Source organism: Somniosus microcephalus, chromosome 21, assembly GCF_052327205.1.
Source record: "Somniosus microcephalus isolate GS21.2 chromosome 21, FLI_Smic_1.0, whole genome shotgun sequence".
Taxonomy (NCBI): domain Eukaryota; kingdom Metazoa; phylum Chordata; class Chondrichthyes; order Squaliformes; family Somniosidae; genus Somniosus; species Somniosus microcephalus.
Window position 1 is genome coordinate 15,102,623 of NC_141007.1, and position 24,492 is coordinate 15,127,114.

Sequence of the window (24,492 nt, forward strand, 5' to 3'; positions counted from 1 at the left end):
GCCTTCATTAGCAGAGGCATAGAATATAAGAGCAGGGAGGTTATGATGGAGCTGTACAAAACGCTGGTGAGGCCACAGCTGGAGTACTGTGTACAGTTCTGGTCGCCTCACTATAGGAAGGATGTGATTGCTTTGGAGAGGGTGCAGAGAAGATTCACCAGGATGTTACCTGGGATGGAGCGCCTCAGCTATGAAGAGAGACTGGACAGGCTGGGGTTGTTTTCCTTGGAGCAAAGAAGGCTGAGGGGGGACCTGATTGAGGTGTACAAAATGATGAGGGGCATAGATAGGGTAGATAAAGAGGAACTTTTCCCCTTAGTAGGGGGGTCAATAACAAGGGGGCACAGATTCAGGGTAAGGGGCAGGAGATTTAGGGGGGATTTGAGGAGGAACTTTTTCACCCAGAGGGTGGTTGGAAGCTGGAACTCACTGCCTGAAAGGGTGGTAGAGGCAGGAACCCTCACAACATTCAAGAAGCATTTGGATGAGCACTTGAAATGCCATTGCATACAAGGCTATGGACTAAATGCGGGAAAATGGGATTAGACTGGACAGGGAGGGATGGGCGGCGCAGACACGATGGGCCGAAGGGCCTCTTTCTGTGCTGTAAAACTCTATGACTCTATGACTCTAAGATGGGAAAGAAGGTGGTTGAAAGTGCAAGGAAGAGCGACAGTGGTGTCTGCTCTCCTGCTATCTAAGCTATGGTACTTATTGACGGTGGAGGATATTCCTGAGTGGGAGGAAAAGTCCATCCAAGAAGCTAGTGAGTGGTTTTTATGGGAAGGGAAACCAGCCTTGGTGGCTTACAATACCATCATTGGATGGAGGAATCAGGGAGGACTCAATTTCCCAGATATTGATTTGAAGAAAAAATCCTTTAGAATCAAATGGGTGAAGGGATTTCTACAGAAGTCAAATACAAGTTTTTGGAAGAGTTGTTTTGAGCATGTTTTTAAACGAAGTGGGATAGAAGGGCAGGGGATATTGTATATGGAATACAATAATATGTTTTTGAAATCGATTAAACTTCTCCCTAGGTTTTGTAAGGAGGTTGTAGAGACTTGGGCCCAATTTTTAAAAAGTGTGCAGTTTATGTCCAAGGGTGCTGAGGAATTTTTAGAACAGCCCTTATTTTTGAACAGGTGGGTCAACATTGAAGGAGAGGTATTATTTAATCAAGCTTTTATAAAAGCTTTTATTATATGTGTGAAAGATGTATTATACGAGGTAATTCCAGGTTGGTTGCGGGAAGCGATAGTGAGGGACATGGTGTGGGAGGAGGATCAGGAGGTAGAGGAAAAAGCAATAGGGATCATGTATGAGAAGATTGTGAGGGCAATGCCACAGGATTGGATGGAAGAAATAAATGCGGAAATCTCCAAAGGAAGTAAAATGCGTCCCGCTTTTCCAAGCTTTCTGCTGGAGAAAGAGGAAGAGTCGGTCCAATTTGACAACTGTAATACTCGAGATTTCTATGAGGTATTTAGAGAATGGAGATTCAAGACACCTGCTGGTCAGGAGTTTTGGCAGAGTATATACCCACAGCTGGACTTCAACAGGGTTTGGAAGGGAGTGTGGGCGGATTTTAAATGTCCAGAGTGGATTGAACTGGATTTCAAATTGGCTCATAACCGAACTTTTACCATGACGGTCTTGTGTAAGATTGGGTGAGTGGAGGGGGCAACTTGCCCAGTGTGTGGGACACGGGATGAGACTCTGTCCCATTTACTGGTGTTATGTCCGCAGTTAAATGATTTTAAGTACTATGTTAGACAGCTGTGTCAGGTTTTTTTGTTGGGTGGGAACGGAAGAGCGAGAATGGGAATCCCATGGGACTCAATTTTGAGATAGGGATTGCAGGAGAATCTGTCCAAGTCCAGCGGAGCAGCAATTAATTTAATGTTCAGTTTGGCTAGATTCATGATTGTGCAAAGAAGGAATGCTCTGTTTTTTAAGGGGAGGAGAATCAATCTAAAAGAGTATTTTAAATATAAGCTAAAAGATCATTATAAGGCTCTGTGGATGTTTTATTCAAAAAGGAATTTAAAGATAGTATTTTATTAACAGTTTTAAAAGTACAATCGATTAATATATGTTACGGGAGACAAATTAAACTTCAGATTTTGATGTTAATATGTGGTGGGGAAATGACTGTGCAGAGTGGCGGAATGGATTTGAATGATACAATGGAATGATCACGATGTTGTAAATGTTCTTAATGTTCAATAAATGATATAATTTTAAAAAGTGGGTAGCACTCTTGCCTTCTGAGTCAGAAGGTTGTGGTTTCAAGTCCCACTCCAGAGACTTGAGTACATAATCTAGGCTGACACGTCAGTGCAGTACTGAGGGAGTGCTGCATTGTCAGAGGTGGTGTTTTTCATATGAAATGTAAAAGATCCCCTGGCACTATTTGAAGCAGAGCGGGAGAGTTTCTCCCTGGTGTCCTGGTCAGCATTTAACCCTCAACCAGCACCACTAAAACAGATTATTTGGTCATCATCGCACTGCTCGTTGTGGGAGCTTGCTGTGCGCAAATTGGCTGCCGCATTTCTTACATTGCAACAGTGACTACACTTCAAAAGTACTTCATTGGCTGTAAAGCGCTTTGGTTCATCCCGAAGTTGCAAAAGGTGCTATATAAATCCAACTTACTTACTTATTTATGTATTTATTCATTCATTCGTTCATTCATTCATTCTCTCTCTCTTTTTCTCCCTCTTTCTCTTCCCACTGTTTTCATCTTCTTATATCGCACCTTTTATGACCTCAGGACGTCCCAAAGCGCTTCACAGCCAATGAAGTACTTTCTGAAGTGTGGTCACTGCTGTAATGTAGGAAATATGGCAGCCAATTTGCGCACAGCAAGCGCCCACAAACAGCAATGCGATACGATCAGATAATCTGTTTTATGTGTTTGTTGAGCTATAAATATTGGCCAGGACACCGAGGAGAACTCCCCTGCTCTTCTTGGAATAGTGCCATGGGATATTTTACATTCACCTGAGAGGGCAGACGGGGCTTTGGTTTAACCAAAAGACAGCACCTCAGCACTGCACTGGAGCGTCAGCTTAGATTATGGGCTCAAGTCCCCGGAGTGGGGCTTGAACTCACAACTTTCTGACTCAGGGGTGAGAGCGCTACCCACTGAGCCACGGTTGACTCTGTCTACCACCGCCGGAACACTTCATCAAACCAGGGCTCAGTTTAGCTGAGACAGGGCTCCACGGACTGACACAGCGTGCAAACACTGTGCTGCCCGCAAAAAGTACTGCATTGGATTGTCTGCCTCGATTTTGTACTCAAGTCTCTGGATTGAGGCTTAAACCCACAACCTTCTGACTCAACAACAACAACTTGCATTTATATAGCGCCCTTAATGTAGTAAAACATCCCAAGATGCTTCAGAGGAGCGATAGTGACCAAAATTTGACACCGAGTCACATAAGGAGTTACAGGAAACTCTTTGGTATCTGGCACCGACGGGACCGGCGTGTTGCCGGTTGATTAAAAATTCCAGACGACGGAGAGTGTTATCTACCGAGGCTATTTTTAGCAAACAAAAATAAAAAAATCAAGAAATGTGCAGTATACAGTAATTGGGTGCTCACCTACAGAATGTTGTGTTAAATGGATGGTGGAAGCTGCTTGATTAAGTACAGTACTGCCAGTTGAGGGTAATCCATAACTCTTTAATTACTTAACAGTAAAACAAAACTTATCCAGTAAACAGAAAAATGGCGGTTCGGAAGAGACTACCGGCAGCGCGGGAGAGTCAGACTCCTGTTATTGAGGTGTTCAGACTTGCGACAGCGACAAGAAGCCGAGTAGTGGCAGTTTGGAGAACTACCCCCACTGACTAACTCGGCCACCGTGGGAGACTTGGACTCGGCAACATTGCCGGTTATTGAGGTGTTGTTTTCGGAGTTTGAATTTTGCTGGTTACTAGTGAATTCCGGATATTTAGGTGCCGTTTAAACGAGAGTTTCTTGTAGTAGGATAGGTGACCAAAAGCTTGGTTAAAGAAGTAGGTTTTAAGGAGGGTCTTAAAGAAGGAGAGAGAGAGGTGGAGGGGCAGAGAATTCCAGAGCTTAGGACCTAGGCAGCTGAAAGCACGGCTGCCAATGGTTGAGTGATGATAATGGGGGATGTGCAAGAGGCCAGAATTGGAGGAGTACAGAGATCATAGAGGGTTGTAGGGCTGGAGGAGGTTACAGAGACAGGGAGGGACGAGGCCATGGAGGGATTTGAACACAAGGATGAGAATTTTGAAAGACTCAGAGGCAAGAGCACCAGCACTGAGCCATGGCCCCCACCACAGTATCTGGGTGTTCAGCCCAGGGAAACATCTTTGGACGGTCTCAGCAGCCGATTGGTGCAGCGAGGAACATTTTACTGACCGTGAATCCCTGTGCCAACTTAATTACTTGAAAAACATTCGGAATCTGCTCCTTTTCTGCTTTCGAACTTCAACCAACAACTTCAACCAGCTCCATCTGACTGTGGCTGGCCAATGTTTCCCAGATTTTGACGTCACCAGTGCCTGTTTCCTGAAAAAGAACTCTAATTAGATTTATGGAAATGAACCTTAGCTACAAGGCACCACAGCGAGAAAGAAAAGGAGCTTGTTGCAATGAGAGCATGAAGCGTGGATCTAATTAATTTGTTCCGATATTTGATTAGATCAAATGTAATGTGAAGCCTTCCACTGGGAGATGGGCTGGATTCCTCACGTTCAACTCAGTTCATAATCACCTAGTGACAGAATGAAGCCAAAGTCAGATAGACCACAGCCAAGTTCATGACCATTACCATAGTAACATGTCATTAACTATAATGGGGGCTACAATTATCCCAATATAGACTGGGATAGTAATCGTGTAAAGGGTAGAGAGGAAGAATTTCTGAAGTGTGTTCAGGAGAACTTTCTTGATCAGTACGTTTCCGACCCAACGAGGAAGGAGGCATTGCTGGATCTGGTTCTGGGGAATGAGGTAGGTCAAGTGGAGCAAGTGTCAGTAGGGGAACATTTAGGGACCAGTGAGCATAAGGTTCAGATTAGCTATGGAAAAGGAAAAGGAGCAATCTAGAGTAAAAATACTCAATTGAAGGAGAGCCAATTTCAGTGGGTTGAGAACGGATCTGGCCCGGGTAAATTGGAATCAAAGATTGGCAGGCAAAACTGTAATCAAACAATGGGCTGCCTTTAAAGGGGATAGGTACAGGTACAGGTACAGTTAAGGTACATTCCCATGAGGGGGAAAGGTACGGCAACCAAAGCCAGAGCTCCCTGGATGACGAAAGAGATAGAGGGTATGATGAAGCAGAAAAAGGGGGCATATGACAGATGTCAGGTTGAGAATACAAGTGAGAACCAGGCTGAATATAGAAAGTTCAGAGGGGAAGTGAAAAAGGAAATAAGAGGGGCAAAGAGAGAGTATGAGAATAGATTGGCAGCTAACATAAAAGGGAATCTAAAAGTCTTCTATAGACATATAAATAATAAACGGGTAGTAAGAGAAGGGGTGGGGCTGATTAGGGACCAAAAAGGAGACCTATGCAAGGAGGCAGAGGGCATGGCTAAGGTACTAAATAAGTACATTGCATCTGTCTTTACCAAGGAAGGAGATGCTGCCAAAGTCATAGTAAAAGAGGAGGTAGTTGAGATACTGGATGTGCTAAAAATTGATAAAGTGGTACGATGATTCTATGATTCTATGATTAAGACTTTCACATGACTCATTTTCATGAAGAGGCAATCTAATTCATAAAGAACAGCTTACATCAAATTATGAGATGGAAATATTATCATTGACCGTATTACCAGACTCAAAGCAGGGAAGCTCAAAGCTCTCTGCACGCATCTGCCAGCTCAGCAGGCATGGTAGCGCCAGTGCTGGAACTCTTGATTTGCTTTGAGATGGTTGGTTATCAGGGTTACTGGTTTATCGTGACTAAATAACTCAAATTCCGCTTTTATTGGACAAAAACCCTTCTGAGGTTGAAGTTCAGGTGTGTTGACAAGACAAAGTCATCTTCACTCTCTAGCTAACTCATGGCATTGCTGACTTGAGAATACTTGGTGCAACATCATGCAGGGAGCTTTACTCTCCATCTAACTATGCAATACCTGACCCAGGAGTACTTGATGGCACCTTGTACGGGTACTTTGGATCTAACTTAATTTCTAAAGTTTGTAAAGTTTGTGAAAGATTTTGAGAGGGTAAATAGGGATGGACTGTTCCCATGGGTTGGTGTACGGTTGTGGAGGCATCAGTTGTTCACTGATACCTTATCCCAGTGGCGATTCTTAATGTGTGAGCTGAGACAGGGAATGTGGGCAGGAGATATTATTGTGGCCGGCATCACAGCTGAGATCGATCCTATCTTCACCCTGTGCCCAAACACACACACAACACACACACACACACAATACACACACACACACACACAACACACACACACACATACAATACACACACACACACACACAATACACACACACACAACACACACACAATACCCACACACACAATACACACACACACACACAATACGCACACAATACTCACACACACACAATACACACACACAATACACACACACACAATACACACACACACACAATACACACACAATACTCACACACACACAATACACACACACAATACACACACACAATACACACACACACAATACACACACACACAATACACACACACACACAATACACACACACACACACAATACACACACACACACACAATACACACACACAATACACACACACACAATACACACTATACACACACACACAATACTCACACACACAATGCACACACACACAAAGCACACACACAATACACACACACACACAATACACACACACAATACACACACACACACAATACACACACACACACACAATACACACACACACACACACACAATACACACACACACAATACTCACACACACACAATACACACACACAATACACACACACAATACACACACACACAATACACACACACACAATACACACACACACAATACACACACACACACACAATACACACACACACAATACTCACACACACAATACACACACACAATACACACACACACAATACACACTATACACACACACACAATACTCACACACACAATACACACACACACAATGCACACACACAATACTCACACACACAATGCACACACACAATACACACACACACACAATACACACTATACACACACACACACACACAATACACAGTACACACACACACACACACAATACACACACACACACACACAATACACACAATACACACACACACACACAATACACACACAATACTCACACACACAATACACACACACAATACACACACACACACACACAAAACCTGTTGTGAATGTACCTTTACGAGAAGAACTGATTCTATACTGCTGTACCAGCAGTGACCACCACTGTATATAAAGCCATAGCAGGCTTCTGTACTTCTGTTCAGTAAATACCTGTTTTATTGTTCTCCTGCAGTCCCTGTATTATTAAGGCACGGACACTACAGTGGCGACGAACAGGTTCAAACTCACCTGCAGTATTGCATCACCTCACGGGGATCTTTCCCTGAGAAGAAGTTTCTTGGAGGTTGAAGTCAGAGCAATGGGCGTCGATCGCGGGCAACCGCCCAAGGATCCCTCGGAGTTCAGAGAGTTGCAGGAGAGGCTGTGGAGAGCTGGGCTTGGCTCCCCAGTCAAGGTGTTCCAGCAAACCGTGCTGGTAGCAGGTAGTGCGCTGACCCTTCCGGACTGCGGCGGGCTCGAGCTTGATCGAGCGGCTCTGCAAAGGTGCCGTGCAGCGTCATCGGGAGGAAAAGAGAGAGAGAGAGGGTGGAGCGCACAGGGCGTGGTCGATGCTCAAGAACTGGGCAGCGTAGCGAAAATAAAACAAGGGGAAGGAAAAGTGAGACATGCCAAAGCCGCGGGTCGCCGCCATTACCCTGCAGAACGCTAGGAGCAGCATAGCAGCAAGGGGAAGAAGGAAAAGCACGGGAGGCACCATTTTATTCCATTGGGGAAGAAGGAAAAGCGCGGGAGGTGCCATTTTAATCCATTGGTGAAGGAGAAAAAGCGCGGGAGGTGCCATTTTAAATCACCCAAGATGCCGAAAAGTGGCAGTATCACTGCTTTCGACAACGAGGTAGAAGACTGGACCATGTATGTGGAAAGAATTGAAGTGTACTGCAAGGCAAATGAGGTGGCCGATGGAAAGAAGGCGTCGGTATTATTAAATTTGATGGGCGCGAGAACGTACGGCCTATTGCAGAATTTAATTACCCCAGCTAAACCAATGGAGAAAAATTTTGAAGTGATTGTTAATATCTTACAGGAACACCTAAACCCTACACCGCTGCTGATTGCAGAAAGATTCAAGTTCCATAAAAGAAACCAGCACAAAGATGAGAGCAATGCTGACTATCTTACGGAACTACGCAAGTTATCGAAGCACTGCCAGTTCAGAGCAGGACTGGCAGACACCTTACGGGATAAGTTTGTCTGCGGGCTCCAGAGTGAAGGAACCCAGAAACGACTACTTTCGGAAAAGGACCTGATGCTAGAACAGGCTTTCAGCATGGCAGTATCCTACGAAGCAGCAGCACGGGGAGCTGCGGAAATACAACAGAAACCACAAGAATACAGCGCTAACGAAATGGCGTATGGAGCAGAAAAGTGCTATCGCTGCGGCAGAACAACCCATGATCAGAAGGACTGCTGGTTTAAGGACAAAGTATGCAGGCAATGTGGGAAAATGGGACACATAGCAAGAGTCTGCAGGTCAGGAAAGAAAACCAACACTACAAGAGCTACTAAGGAAAAGTACAAGAAAGTAAAGAAATTGACAGACAGTAGTTCGGAAGATCAGGAGAGTGATAAGGACTCCGGGAGCAGGAGACTAAGTTGTCTAAAGTTACACAACATGACCGCAAAGGAGGATCACCGAACCATTTGGGTCACCCTCATGATAGCAGGGTCCCCAGTAAAGATGGAATTGGACACAGGGTCAGCCCTAACTGTCATGAATCGACGAGACTATGAGCGGCTATTCTCACACATACCCTCGAAGGACATGTCCATTGTATTGAAGACATACACGAGGCAAAAAGTCTACCCCAGAGGAAAAATAAGGGTGCCAGTTGAATACAACGGCAAGGAAACACAGAAACTGTATCTATATATACTACAAGATGGAGGACCACCATTATTGGGACGTGAATGGATCCGAAAAATACAATTGGATTGGCATTCCATTCAGGCGCTAACTGTGACTGACAAAAAGGATGACGACGTCACACCTGGACGTCTGTCAAAAATTCTAACTGACGCGAAAGAGGTGTTCCAACAAGGACTTGGGACTCTAAAAGGAGTAACGGCAATGATAGAAATCGAAGATAACGCAAACCCAAAATTTTTTAAGACCAGACCGGTACCTTACGCGATCCGCCCAGCTGTTGAAGCACAGCTGGAGAGTCTGGAGCATTCGGGTGTGCTGTCCAAGGTGGACTGGAGCGAGTGGGCCACACCCATCGTTCCTGTAATGAAGAAATCATTGAGCAGCACGCCTGGGGAGCCGAAGAAGGTTCGCATCTGTGGGGACTTCAAGGTAACTGTGAACCCAGTCCTGCACACAGTACAATATCCACTTCCACGGATAGAAGATATTTTCATCTCACTATCTGGAGGGAAACGCTTTACAAAGATTGATCTAGCCCAAGCGTATCTACACTCACAAAGGCCTTTACCAGTACAATCGACTGGTATTCGGGGTAGCATCAGCCCCGGCTATTTGGCAGAGGGCGATGGAACAAGTCCTGCAAGGGATCCCGGGGACCCAGTGTTATTTGGACAACATCCTGGTTACAGGCGAAAATGACAGTGAACACCTTGCCAACCTGGAGCAGGTGCTCACGAGATTACAGGAATATGGGCTACGAGCCAACCGCCCCAAATGCGAGTTCTTCAGGAGACAAATCTCGTATTGTGGCCACATGATTGATGAGGAAGGGTTGCATAAGTCGCCGGACAAGATTGAGGCTGTAGTCAAGGCTCCAGCACCGGAAAATGTGTTGCAACTGAGGTCGTTCCTCAGGTTGGTGAACTACTACCATAAGTTCTTGCCGAATTTATCTACAATTCTGCACCCACTGCACGCCCTACTGCAAACTGGAGTAACATGGAAATGGAGTGATGAGTGTAAGCGTGCCTTTCAGAAATGTAAATGCCTAATCACTTCAAAAGAAGTATTGGCCCACTACAATCCAACACTACCGGTTCGGTTAGCATGTGATGCGTCTCCCTATGGCATCGGAGCGGTGCTGTCACACAAATTCCTTGACGGTTCAGAGAGGCCATTAGCCTTTGCGTCGCGCTCGTTAACCTCAGCCGAGCGTAACTACGCCCAGATTGACAGGGAGGCCCTCAGCCTGGTGTGGGGGTTGAAGAAGTTCAATCACTATCTGCACGGGCAGAAATTCACCCTACTGACTGATCATCAGCCCCTGGTCTCCATTTTTAACCCAAAGAAGGGCGTTCCGGTGATGACGGCGCAATGGCTGCAAAGGTGGTCACTTTTTCTAGGGGCACATCAGTACGACATAGAGTACAAGGGTACGAAACAGCATGGAAACGCTGATGGGCTGTCGTGCCTACCGTTGCCTACGGTAGAGGAAGCACCTGCAGTGGACCCTGTTGAGATATTCCATGCGACCATAGTCGAATGTCTACCTGTTACAAACTTAAGTATAGAGAAGGAAACCCGAAATGACCCGACACTCTCTCGGGTCTATGATTTGACGGTGAAGGGATGGCCAGCATGTGGCGACTCACTGTTGCCAGCATTCTCGCCAAGGTGAGAACAGCTGTCAGTGTGCCGGGGGACCTTGATGTGTGGATACCGAGTGGTAATTCCACCCAAGTTGAGAGATAGAGTGCTCAATGAGCTTCATGAGGGTCATCTGGGAGGGGTAAAAATGAAGAGCCTAGCCAGGGCATTTGTGTGGTGGCCGGGAATCGATAAAGAAATCGAGGATATGACCAAGAGATGCATAGGATGCCAGAAGGTCCAAAATGCTCCACCACAGGCCCCGCTACATCCATGGGAGTGGCCCTCATCTCCATGGCAATGGGTACACATTGATTTTGCTGGTCCATTTATGGACTCAATGTTCCTAGTCGCTGTGGACGCCCATTCAAAATGGCCAGAGGTCATCAAAATGTCCTCCACCACCGCGGAGAAAACTATTGCAGTCCTACGGACCATCTTCGCCAGGAATGGCTTGCCAGAACAGATTTGCTCCGACAATGGCCCACAGTTTGTGTCTGAGGATTTCCGGAGGTTTCTGAGGAATAATGGGGTGAAACATTACACATCTGCCCCATATCATCCAGCCACAAATGGATTGGCTGAGAGGTTTGTTCAGACCTTTAAAAAGGAAATAAAGGCAATGCATAATGATGACATACCACTATAACACAAGGTGGATAATTTCTTGTTTGCTTACTGGAATGCAACACATGCAGTCACCAACCAAACTCCAGCCATAATGTTCTTCAACCGAAGGCTAAGATATCGCCTGGATTTGCTCAAACCAAACATAAGACGAGATGTTGAGGATAAGCAATTCCAGCACATAAATGAGAAGCCAAGCAGGAGCTTCAAGATAGGGCAACCAGTCTTGGCCCACGACTACCAAACAGAAAAATGGCAGCCAGGAATGATATGCACACCGCAGGGACCACTAATGTACACAGTGGACGTTGGAGAGAGCATCGTGAGATGCCATGCTGACCAGATTCTAGAGTCACAGGAACAAGCCAAACCCATACCACGAGCAGGTGCACCTGGTAATCAACCCGAAGTACAGATTGCGTCTACCTTAGAAGCAGGAGTATTGGAAGCTGATGAACCAACCAATGACAATGAGCCAGAATCAACTCCGCCGCAAGAACAGGATACTCGAGAAAGGCGCTATCCAGTCAGGATCAGGAAGCCTCCTCAAAGACTGAACTTATAAATGATTATTTCAGTTGATGTATATAGTACAGAGAAAATTGTAATTGTAATTAGTTATTATTTAGTTGTTAAATGAATGTTATGTACTGTTTATCTCAAAGGGGAGGAGTTGTTGTGTATGTACCTTGAAGAGAAGAACTGATTCTATACTGCAGTACCGGCTGTGACCACCCCTGTATATAAAGCCATAGCAGGCTTCTGTACTTCAGTCTTAAGTTACCCTCTGTTCAGCTGCAAGCACGAGCAGAGGGAGCAGCCAGACTTTGGAGAGTGGATTAAAGTGGTGGTCCCCTGACCAGGAAGAGGAGGAGAACGTTGGACCACCACCACCAACTCCACCATCATTACATCAACTGAGGTGCCTGGAGAGAGAGGACAGAGGAGGAGAAGGAGAAAGGAGGCCTACATCAACATCAACCAGGGGAGGGGCCTTTCTATCACTGCCTCCCCAATTTGGCCTCCACTTCAGGAGAGGGAGAGAGGGGAGAGAAACCAACTGTTTGAAAGGAGGGAAGAAAACTTCATCCGGAACATCTACAGGTGGGTGTTATTTGGGGCACTCTCCCAAGACTTTGTATTTTAGGTGGGGGGAGAAAAGAAGAAGCAAGGCCGGATCATCAAGGGGTGTAGTGTGTGTGTGCTCTTGTTAAAAGCTAGGCCACACACACCACTAATTAGCATCCCTTCTATTGCCTGCCCTGGGAGAGCTTGGAGCTGCCCAAGGTGAAGTCCTTAATTTAATTTAATTACATCGTTAAGACCTGTTGCAGGACTAAGCCTGGGCTTCTCCAGCTTTTCCAGGTGAAGACGTCTTCTCCCCCTGCCAGAAGACCACCATCACCAAAGACTTTTTCCATCGGAGAGTGCAACCCTGCCTACACCCACCCACCATCCTGAGTGGCAACACTGCCCTTTGCGGCCTCCCTCCTTCCCACCCCCCCACCTCTCTCTCTTTGTCTCTCTCTGCCTGTCTTTCTAAGGCACCTTAGTTTCATCTATTTTATTAATTGCCAATTGAGCAGAGGGGCGAGGGCTCCTCTCCCAATTTAAATCAATAAGGAGAGAGGTGTGTCCTCATTTTAATCAGCTCCCTCTGCTCAATAGAGGACAAAAAAATATATATATACACCGAGGCCATTAACACCTTCAGGCCTGTGACTTGGGGTGAGTGTAGCCCTTAAAAAAAGCACCCCAGAATGGCGACTGCATCATCGCCGGTGGCGGGGCCAGCCGGGACCTATGCGAGAGTGGTAGCCACAGCCACAGCTGCTCCCGCTGTTCCTGCTGCCCCGTCACCTTTTCGATTAATAACAAAAAAGCTTGGGGTGAAGAGCTACACTCACCCCACTATGACCATCGAGGCCTGCGTCAAGGCCATGGCTGGGGTTGTCGGCCCCTCAGCCATCATCGCGGCCTCGAAAATGTATGGGAAGGCTGTGTTCTTCCTGGGGTCGGAGCGGGCGGTGTCCCTGGCTGTCGCCAAGGGGCTCACCGTGGGCGGGACCTTCCTGCCGGTGGATCCTCTCGAGGCCACCGCGCAGAGGATCATTATTTCCAACGTCCCGCCCTATGTTCCTGGTGAGCTCCTCCTTCCCCATTTGCGACAACTTGGGGAGGTGAGGTCAGGGATCACGCCCATCCCGCTCGGCTTCCGGGAGGCCAGCCTTCGCCACGTCTTCTCCTTCCGGCGCCAGCTGTTTATCCAGCTGGCGCGGGAGGAGGACACTGAAGGGGCGTTCGTCGTCCTCCACGAGGGGACCGCCTTTTGGACGTCGGACGGTGTGAGGTGCCATGCCTGCAGGGAGGTGGGGCACATCAGGAGGAACTGCCCTGCCTCCAAGGCCGCCGGATCATCTCGTGCGGCCGAGGCTGGCGCCGCCGCCACCGCCCTTCCCCCCGGATCTGCCCGCGCGTCAAGTACGTCTGATGCACGGTTGACGTCGGGGGCCGATGCCACCAAGGCCTCCGGCGGGGGGGAGGGAGCGTGTCCGGCCGGAAAGAAGGCGCGGGGAAAAAAGAAGCACCTTAGGGCAGGTCCCCCCGTGGATGGTGAGCCCTTGCCCCTTGAGCCCCTTACACCCGCGCTCCTCGCGGAGTTGATCAGGGCAGATGTGAGCGGGAGGGGCCCCGTGCCCGAGCCTGTGGCCGCAACCGCCGCAGCGGTAATGCCAATACCTGCGGCCGGGCTCGGGCCCGAGGAACCCGACAAACCTGCTCCACCGGAGGGAGTCGAGGAGGAGGCCTTTGCAGACATGGAGGTCTCCCTCGCTCCCTCCGTGCTAAAAAGAAGGCGCGACCCCCTGGATGAGGAGGAGGACCGGGAGGAGGAAGGTCCCTCCGAGCAGGGGGAGTCGTCGCCCGCCGCGGGTACTGCGCCCCCCCGCCCCCCCAGCGCTGTCGTCATCACCAGCGATCGGCAGGGGTCGCCTGTCCCTCGGGAGGCTGAGGCAGATGTGTCTGTCCAGCACGTGCCTCCCGGGGATGGGGATGAGACCCTGCCCGTGGGGGGGGTTGCGGAACAACCCGCGGCAGTAATTGAAGTTGACCTTTTATCGGTGTCGTTACCCCTCGCCGGGTCGGGCAGCCTGGGGGCTGGGTCGGGCGAGCTCGAGGTTAATGAGCTCGCCCAATGCGACCCGGACGTCTCCCAGGGGATGCTCGTCCTGGTAGAGCTTTTAATTCAAAACCCCCCGTCCGCTGGGTCAGAGGTTGGTGGCGGGGAGGAGGATGGCCCCCTGGCTGCGTCTCTGGTGCCGGACGTACTAGAGGAGCTGGAAATTGTTCTCTCCCCGGTTTCTCCGGTCGTTCCGGCGTCTGAGGCGGAGGGGAGCTCTGAACCGCCGCCGTCTTCTGGCCCGGCACCCCTAGAGGAGCCCAGGGAGAAATCCTCTGCCGCCGATCCTGGGGGTGGGATCCGGGCGGAGGCGGGGCTGGCTGGCGCGGCCGAGTCGTTCGCTTCGCACTGCGCGGCGGACGGGTTGGCCGCTGGTGACGACCCCCTGGAGGAGGATGGGGACTCGGTGATGGGCACGGAGGACGATTCGGACTCCAGCGCCGACGTGGCGATGGATGACCTCGTGCCCCTTGCCGAGTCTCCCCTCATTTCCGTAAGGGAACTCCGGGATTTTATGGCCACGTGCCTGGGTCAGCGCAATAAGGTCCGGCTGGCCCTCGACAGGTGGTCGGAGCTGGCGCTGCTCATCGATTCCGTCCGCGCCGCCGTTAAGATCTTGGGCGCGGACGAGGGTGTGAACCCGCTCGAGCTGCGTCGGCTCACAACGTTTCTCACTGGGCTGCTGAGGAAGTGGCGGCGGACCAGCGGCTGCACTTCCTCGCCCCGTTAGGTGTAGGTAGAGGTTGCACTATGCTTCTGACATGAAGATAACCATAGCCAGCCTCAACATCAACGGCAGCAGGGAGGCGCGCCGCAGATTCAATAACTTCTCGGTCCTTCGGGACGGGAAGTATGCGGTGTGCTTCCTGCAAGAAACCCACACCGTTCCGGGAGATGAAGCCACGTGGCTCCTGGAGTGGCAAGGAGGGGTCAGCATGAGTCACCTCTCCAACAATTCCAGCGGGGTGGCTATCTTGCTGGCCCCGCATTTTCAGCCGGAGATCTTGGGGGTCAAGGAGCACGTGCCGGGCCGCTTGCTCCATGTCACTGTTTGCCTGGGGGGCGTGCCGCTCCATCTAGTGAACGTGTACGCCCCTCAGACCAGTGCGCAGCAAGTGCGCTTCTTCGAAGAAGTGTCCGCTCTCTTGGGCTCCATCGACGTGGGCGAGTGCGTCATCCTCGGGGGGGATTTTAACTGCACCCTCGAGGCGAGGGACCGTTCGGGTCCCCCGCGAAGCCCGGCGGCGATGGAGAAGTTGAGGGACCTGGTTGGGTCCTTCGACTTGGTGGACGTTTGGCGAAATCTCCACCCCGACTCCAGCGCCTTCACTAGCGTGAGGTCTGGGGGAGGAAGGTCCAGAATCGACCGCCTCTACATTTCCCGGGCGTTCGTCTCCTGCGTTCCGGCAGCTTCCATGCGGCCGGTGCCGTGCACGGACCACCACCTGGTGTGGGCGGAGCTCGCTCCGCTGCGCGCGCTGGGGGGGTCCGTGTACTGGCATTTTAACAACCTGCTGCTGGAGGACGCACGGTTCCGGGATTCGTTTCGTCGATTCTGGGCCGACTGGAGAAGGAAGCAGGGGGGCTTCCCCTCCTTGAGGCTATGGTGGGATGTGGGCAAGGCTCACATCCGTCTCTTCTGTCAGGAGTACGCGAAGGGGTCGACCAAGAGGCGGGAGGCCCGGGTCGGGCGGTTGGAGAAGGAGGTGCTCGACCTGGAGTCCCGTCTCGGTCAGGTCGTCGAGGACCCGGCCCTGCGGAAGGTGTACGAAGAGAAGAAGGGCGCGCTGAAGGACCTGCAGCTCGTCGGGTCCCGAGGCGCGTACGTGAGGTCGCGGATCCAGCTCCTGCGGGACCTGGACCGCGGCTCCCCCAGCTCCTGCGGGACCTGGACCGCGGCTCCCCCTTCTTCTACTCGCTGGAAAAAAGACGGGGGGTCCGTAAGCAGCTCTTGGGGCTGCTGGCCGACGACGGATCTCTGGTCTCGGATCCGGAGGGAATCAGCGCGGAGACCCGCGCCTATTACGGGGCTCTGTTCTCTCCGGATCCGTCCAGCGAGGATGCGCGCAGAGTTTTGTGGGAGGACCTGACGAAGGTTGGCCCGGAGGGCGCCGAAAAATTGGACGCTCCGCTAAGTCTGGCGGAGCTGACCGGCGCCCTCCGCCAGCTCTCTAGGGGAAAGTCCCCGGGGCTGGACGGGCTGACCGTGGAGTTCCACAGGGCATTCTGGGACATCTTGGGGGGCGACTACGCGCGGGTCCTGGGGGAAAGTTTGGCGACCGGGGAGATGCCCCTCTCTTGGCGCAGGGCGGTCATTGTCCTGCTGCCTAAGAAGGGCGATCTCCGCCTCCTTAAGAACTGGCGCCCGGTCTCCCTCCTCAGCACGGACTATAAAATCTTTGCCAGGGCCATGTCTGCTCGCCTTGGCACCGTGCTGGCCCACATGATCCACCCCGACCAGTCCTACACGGTCCCGGGCCGGACCATCCACGATAACATCCATCTGGTCCGGGACCTGGTCCACCACTCCCAGAGGGCTGGTCTGTCGGTCGCCTTCCTTTCCCTGGATCAGGAGAAGGCGTTCGACAGGGTGGATCACGAGTATCTCTTCGGGACTCTGCGCGCATTCGGGTTCGGGATGCATTTCGTCGCCCGGATCCGACTTCTGTACGCCGCCGCGGAGTGTCTGATTAAAGTTAACGGGTCCTTGACGGCGCCCCTTCGCTTCGGGAGGGGGGTGCGTCAGGGATGCCCCATGTCCGGTCAGTTATATGCCATTTGCGTGGAGCCTTTCCTGCGCCTCTTGCGGAAGAGGTTGACGGGACTGGCTCTGCAAGGGCCGGGCGTGGAGGTGGTCCTCTCGGCTTACGCCGATGACGTGCTCCTCACGGTCACGGATCCCGCTGACTTGCGGAGGATGCGGGAATGCCAGCAGATTTACTCGGACGCATCCTCCGCCAAGATCAACTGGGAGAAATGTTCCGGACTCCTGGTGGGTCAGTGGCGGGTGGACTCCCTGCCGGAGGAGTTCAGGCCTTTCGCCTGGAGCACCACGCACCTCCTCTATTTGGGAGTCTACCTTAGCCCTGCCGAGGACGCTTGGCCGGCGAACTGGCAAGAGCTGGAGGCCAAAGTCACCGCTCGCCTAGGACGCTGGACAGGACTGCTCCGAGTGTTGTCCTACAGGGGTCGAGCGCTGGTCATAAACCAGCTGGTGGCCGCCATGTTGTGGTACCGGTTGGTCACTTTGATCCCTCCCCCTGCGTTTGTCGCCAAGATTCAGAAGAAGCTCATCGACTTCTTCTGGGACAAAAGGAAGCACTGGGTCTCTGCCGCGGTTCTGTGTCTCCCGCTTAGGGAGGGCGGTCAGGCGCTGGTGTGCCTTCGCACCCAGGCTGCGACTTTCCGTCTTCAGACGCTGCAGAGATACCTGTACGTCGAGAATCCTCCGAGATGGTGTGCGCTGGCGACGTTTTTCTTCCGCCAGCTGCATGGCCTCAATTACGACACGCAGCTCCTGTTTGCGAAAGTGGGCAGCAGGCGTGCCGGCCTGCGGGAGCTGCCTGTCTTCTACCAGGAACTACTATGGGTTTGGAACTACGTCGCTTCCAGGCGGAGCTCTCCCCCGTCAGGAGCGGCGGCTCTCCTTCGGGAGCCGCTGCTCAGGAATCCGCACCTCCACGAACACGGGTTCGGGCGGCTGGCGGAGGGTAGGGCTGTGGCTGGCAAGGTGACCAGAGTCGGGGACCTGCTCGATGGCGGAGGAGCGGGCTGGATGGCGCCGGAGGAGCTGGCGCGGCGCCTGTCCTGGGCCAACGTCCAGCTCGCGGTCGAAACCATCGAATCGGTAAAAGCGGCACTGGGCCCCGACTCCACTAGGTGTATCGAGGCGGCTCAAGCACGTGGGGCGATCCCGTCCGAGCTTACCCCCGTTCGGACGGAATTCCTCATCGGCGCCCGGCCCCGAAACTCCCCTCGGGAACCGGCGCCTCACAACTTGAGCCGTCTCGAGGAAATACCCTCCGTGCCTTTTCATTCCGCGCGGAGGGGTTTCCTGTACGGGCTGCTCCTGCACACTCTCCACTTTGCCATCTTCGTCTACCGTCCGGACACGCCTTGGCGTGGCGTTTTGCCGACCGGCGGTAGCGGAGGTCCCCAATGGAGGGCTCTCTATGCGGGAGTCCTCCCTTGTTCCATCGGGGACTTGGCCTGGAGGGTGTTGCATGGAGCGGTCCCGTGCAATAAGGTTTTAAGTAGGTTCACGGACTCCCAGGCCGCCTGCATTTTTTGCGGCCTGGAGGAGTCCGTGTTTCACGTTTATATGGATTGTGAGAGGTTGCAGCCCCTCTTTCACTACTTGAAGGGGCTGCTCCTCGATTTTTGGTTGCACTTCAGTCCCACGCTCTTGATCTACGGTCACCCGGTGCGGAGGGGAGCGGACAGGTTGGAGGACCTCCTTGTGGGCCTGCTCCTGGGCCTGGCTAAAAGAGCCATCAATTGGTCCAGGCAGCGGGCGGTCGAGGGGGTCGTCCAGCCGGATTGCCTGCATCTCTTCCGCGGCCATGTTCGCGCCCGGGTGGCCCTGGAGATGGAGCACGCGGTGTCCGCCGGTGCGCTTGAGTATTTCCGCGACCGGTGGGCGCCGCGGGGACTGGAGTGCATCATCAACACGGAAAACCAAATTTTAATTTGATTTGTTAAGCTTTAGTTGAACTTTTGTTTATTTACAGTCGAATTGGTTTTTTTTGGGTCCAAATAAAAGAGTACCCTCTGTTCAAAATAAAATAATAAAAGAGTACCCTCTGTTCAGCTGCAAGCACGAGCAGAGGGAGCAGCCAGACTTTGGAGAGTGGATTAAAGTGGTGGTCCCCTGACCAGGAAGAGGAGGAGAACGTTGGACCACCACCACCAACTCCACCATCATTACATCAACTGAGGTGCCTGGAGAGAGAGGACAGAGGAGGAGAAGGAGAAAGGAGGCCTACATCAACATCAACCAGGGGAGGGGCCTTTCTATCACTGCCTCCCCAATTTGGCCTCCACTTCAGGAGAGGGAGAGAGGGGAGAGAAACCAACTGTTTGAAAGGAGGGAAGAAAACTTCATCCGGAACATCTACAGGTGGGTGTTATTTGGGGCACTCTCCCAAGACTTTGTATTTTAGGTGGGGGGAGAAAAGAAGAAGCAAGGCCGGATCATCAAGGGGTGTAGTGTGTGTGTGCTCTTGTTAAAAGCTAGGCCACACACACCACTAATTAGCATCCCTTCTATTGCCTGCCCTGGGAGAGCTTGGAGCTGCCCAAGGTGAAGTCCTTAATTTAATTTAATTACATCGTTAAGACCTGTTGCAGGACTAAGCCTGGGCTTCTCCAGCTTTTCCAGGTGAAGACGTCTTCTCCCCCTGCCAGAAGACCACCATCACCAAAGACTTTTTCCATCGGAGAGTGCAACCCTGCCTACACCCACCCACCATCCTGAGTGGCAACACTGCCCTTTGCGGCCTCCCTCCTTCCCACCCCCCCACCTCTCTCTCTTTGTCTCTCTCTGCCTGTCTTTCTAAGGCACCTTAGTTTCATCTATTTTATTAATTGCCAATTGAGCAGAGGGGCGAGGGCTCCTCTCCCAATTTAAATCAATAAGGAGAGAGGTGTGTCCTCATTTTAATCAGCTCCCTCTGCTCAATAGAGGACAAAAAAATATATATATACACCGAGGCCATTAACACCTTCAGGCCTGTGACTTGGGGTGAGTATAGCCCTTAAAAAAAGCACCCCAGAATGGCGACTGCATCATCGCCGGTGGCGGGGCCAGCCGGGACCTATGCGAGAGTGGTAGCCACAGCCACAGCTGCTCCCGCTGTTCCTGCTGCCCCGTCACCTTTTCGATTAATAACAAAAAAGCTTGGGGTGAAGAGCTACACTCACCCCACTATGACCATCGAGGCCTGCGTCAAGGCCATGGCTGGGGTTGTCGGCCCCTCAGCCATCATCGCGGCCTCGAAAATGTATGGGAAGGCTGTGTTCTTCCTGGGGTCGGAGCGGGCGGTGTCCCTGGCTGTCGCCAAGGGGCTCACCGTGGGCGGGACCTTCCTGCCGGTGGATCCTCTCGAGGCCACCGCGCAGAGGATCATTATTTCCAACGTCCCGCCCTATGTTCCTGGTGAGCTCCTCCTTCCCCATTTGCGACAACTTGGGGAGGTGAGGTCAGGGATCACGCCCATCCCGCTCGGCTTCCGGGAGGCCAGCCTTCGCCACGTCTTCTCCTTCCGGCGCCAGCTGTTTATCCAGCTGGCGCGGGAGGAGGACACTGAAGGGGCGTTCGTCGTCCTCCACGAGGGGACCGCCTTTTGGACGTCGGACGGTGTGAGGTGCCATGCCTGCAGGGAGGTGGGGCACATCAGGAGGAACTGCCCTGCCTCCAAGGCCGCCGGATCATCTCGTGCGGCCGAGGCTGGCGCCGCCGCCACCGCCCTTCCCCCCGGATCTGCCCGCGCGTCAAGTACGTCTGATGCACGGTTGACGTCGGGGGCCGATGCCACCAAGGCCTCCGGCGGGGGGGAGGGAGCGTGTCCGGCCGGAAAGAAGGCGCGGGGAAAAAAGAAGCACCTTAGGGCAGGTCCCCCCGTGGATGGTGAGCCCTTGCCCCTTGAGCCCCTTACACCCGCGCTCCTCGCGGAGTTGATCAGGGCAGATGTGAGCGGGAGGGGCCCCGTGCCCGAGCCTGTGGCCGCAACCGCCGCAGCGGTAATGCCAATACCTGCGGCCGGGCTCGGGCCCGAGGAACCCGACAAACCTGCTCCACCGGAGGGAGTCGAGGAGGAGGCCTTTGCAGACATGGAGGTCTCCCTCGCTCCCTCCGTGCTAAAAAGAAGGCGCGACCCCCTGGATGAGGAGGAGGACCGGGAGGAGGAAGGTCCCTCCGAGCAGGGGGAGTCGTCGCCCGCCGCGGGTACTGCGCCCCCCCCGCCCCCCCAGCGCTGTCGTCATCACCAGCGATCGGCAGGGGTCGCCTGTCCCTCGGGAGGCTGAGGCAGATGTGTCTGTCCAGCACGTGCCTCCCGGGGATGGGGATGAGACCCTGCCCGTGGGGGGGGTTGCGGAACAACCCGCGGCAGTAATTGAAGTTGACCTTTTATCGGTGTCGTTACCCCTCGCCGGGTCGGGCAGCCTGGGGGCTGGGTCGGGCGAGCTCGAGGTTAATGAGCTCGCCCAATGCGACCCGGACGTCTCCCAGGGGATGCTCGTCCTGGTAGAGCTTTTAATTCAAAACCCCCCGTCCGCTGGGTCAGAGGTTGGTGGCGGGGAGGAGGATGGCCCCCTGGCTGCGTCTCTGGTGCCGGACGTACTAGAGGAGCTGGAAATTGTTCTCTCCCCGGTTTCTCCGGTCGTTCCGGCGTCTGAGGCGGAGGGGAGCTCTGAACCGCCGCCGTCTTCTGGCCCGGCACCCCTAGAGGAGCCCAGGGAGAAATCCTCTGCCGCCGATCCTGGGGGTGGGATCCGGGCGGAGGCGGGGCTGGCTGGCGCGGCCGAGTCGTTCGCTTCGCACTGCGCGGCGGACGGGTTGGCCGCTGGTGACGACCCCCTGGAGGAGGATGGGGACTCGGTGATGGGCACGGAGGACGATTCGGACTCCAGCGCCGACGTGGCGATGGATGACCTCGTGCCCCTTGCCGAGTCTCCCCTCATTTCCGTAAGGGAACTCCGGGATTTTATGGCCACGTGCCTGGGTCAGCGCAATAAGGTCCGGCTGGCCCTCGACAGGTGGTCGGAGCTGGCGCTGCTCATCGATTCCGTCCGCGCCGCCGTTAAGATCTTGGGCGCGGACGAGGGTGTGAACCCGCTCGAGCTGCGTCGGCTCACAACGTTTCTCACTGGGCTGCTGAGGAAGTGGCGGCGGACCAGCAGCTGCACTTCCTCGCCCCGTTAGGTGTAGGTAGAGGTTGCACTATGCTTCTGACATGAAGATAACCATAGCCAGCCTCAACATCAACGGCAGCAGGGAGGCGCGCCGCAGATTCAATAACTTCTCGGTCCTTCGGGACGGGAAGTATGCGGTGTGCTTCCTGCAAGAAACCCACACCGTTCCGGGAGATGAAGCCACGTGGCTCCTGGAGTGGCAAGGAGGGGTCAGCATGAGTCACCTCTCCAACAATTCCAGCGGGGTGGCTATCTTGCTGGCCCCGCATTTTCAGCCGGAGATCTTGGGGGTCAAGGAGCACGTGCCGGGCCGCTTGCTCCATGTCACTGTTTGCCTGGGGGGCGTGCCGCTCCATCTAGTGAACGTGTACGCCCCTCAGACCAGTGCGCAGCAAGTGCGCTTCTTCGAAGAAGTGTCCGCTCTCTTGGGCTCCATCGACGTGGGCGAGTGCGTCATCCTCGGGGGGGATTTTAACTGCACCCTCGAGGCGAGGGACCGTTCGGGTCCCCCGCGAAGCCCGGCGGCGATGGAGAAGTTGAGGGACCTGGTTGGGTCCTTCGACTTGGTGGACGTTTGGCGAAATCTCCACCCCGACTCCAGCGCCTTCACTAGCGTGAGGTCTGGGGGAGGAAGGTCCAGAATCGACCGCCTCTACATTTCCCGGGCGTTCGTCTCCTGCGTTCCGGCAGCTTCCATGCGGCCGGTGCCGTGCACGGACCACCACCTGGTGTGGGCGGAGCTCGCTCCGCTGCGCGCGCTGGGGGGGTCCGTGTACTGGCATTTTAACAACCTGCTGCTGGAGGACGCACGGTTCCGGGATTCGTTTCGTCGATTCTGGGCCGACTGGAGAAGGAAGCAGGGGGGCTTCCCCTCCTTGAGGCTATGGTGGGATGTGGGCAAGGCTCACATCCGTCTCTTCTGTCAGGAGTACGCGAAGGGGTCGACCAAGAGGCGGGAGGCCCGGGTCGGGCGGTTGGAGAAGGAGGTGCTCGACCTGGAGTCCCGTCTCGGTCAGGTCGTCGAGGACCCGGCCCTGCGGAAGGTGTACGAAGAGAAGAAGGGCGCGCTGAAGGACCTGCAGCTCGTCGGGTCCCGAGGCGCGTACGTGAGGTCGCGGATCCAGCTCCTGCGGGACCTGGACCGCGGCTCCCCCTTCTTCTACTCGCTGGAAAAAAGACGGGGGGTCCGTAAGCAGCTCTTGGGGCTGCTGGCCGACGACGGATCTCTGGTCTCGGATCCGGAGGGAATCAGCGCGGAGACCCGCGCCTATTACGGGGCTCTGTTCTCTCCGGATCCGTCCAGCGAGGATGCGCGCAGAGTTTTGTGGGAGGACCTGACGAAGGTTGGCCCGGAGGGCGCCGAAAAATTGGACGCTCCGCTAAGTCTGGCGGAGCTGACCGGCGCCCTCCGCCAGCTCTCTAGGGGAAAGTCCCCGGGGCTGGACGGGCTGACCGTGGAGTTCCACAGGGCATTCTGGGACATCTTGGGGGGCGACTACGCGCGGGTCCTGGGGGAAAGTTTGGCGACCGGGGAGATGCCCCTCTCTTGGCGCAGGGCGGTCATTGTCCTGCTGCCTAAGAAGGGCGATCTCCGCCTCCTTAAGAACTGGCGCCCGGTCTCCCTCCTCAGCACGGACTATAAAATCTTTGCCAGGGCCATGTCTGCTCGCCTTGGCACCGTGCTGGCCCACATGATCCACCCCGACCAGTCCTACACGGTCCCGGGCCGGACCATCCACGATAACATCCATCTGGTCCGGGACGTGGTCCACCACTCCCAGAGGGCTGGTCTGTCGGTCGCCTTCCTTTCCCTGGATCAGGAGAAGGCGTTCGACAGGGTGGATCACGAGTATCTCTTCGGGACTCTGCGCGCATTCGGGTT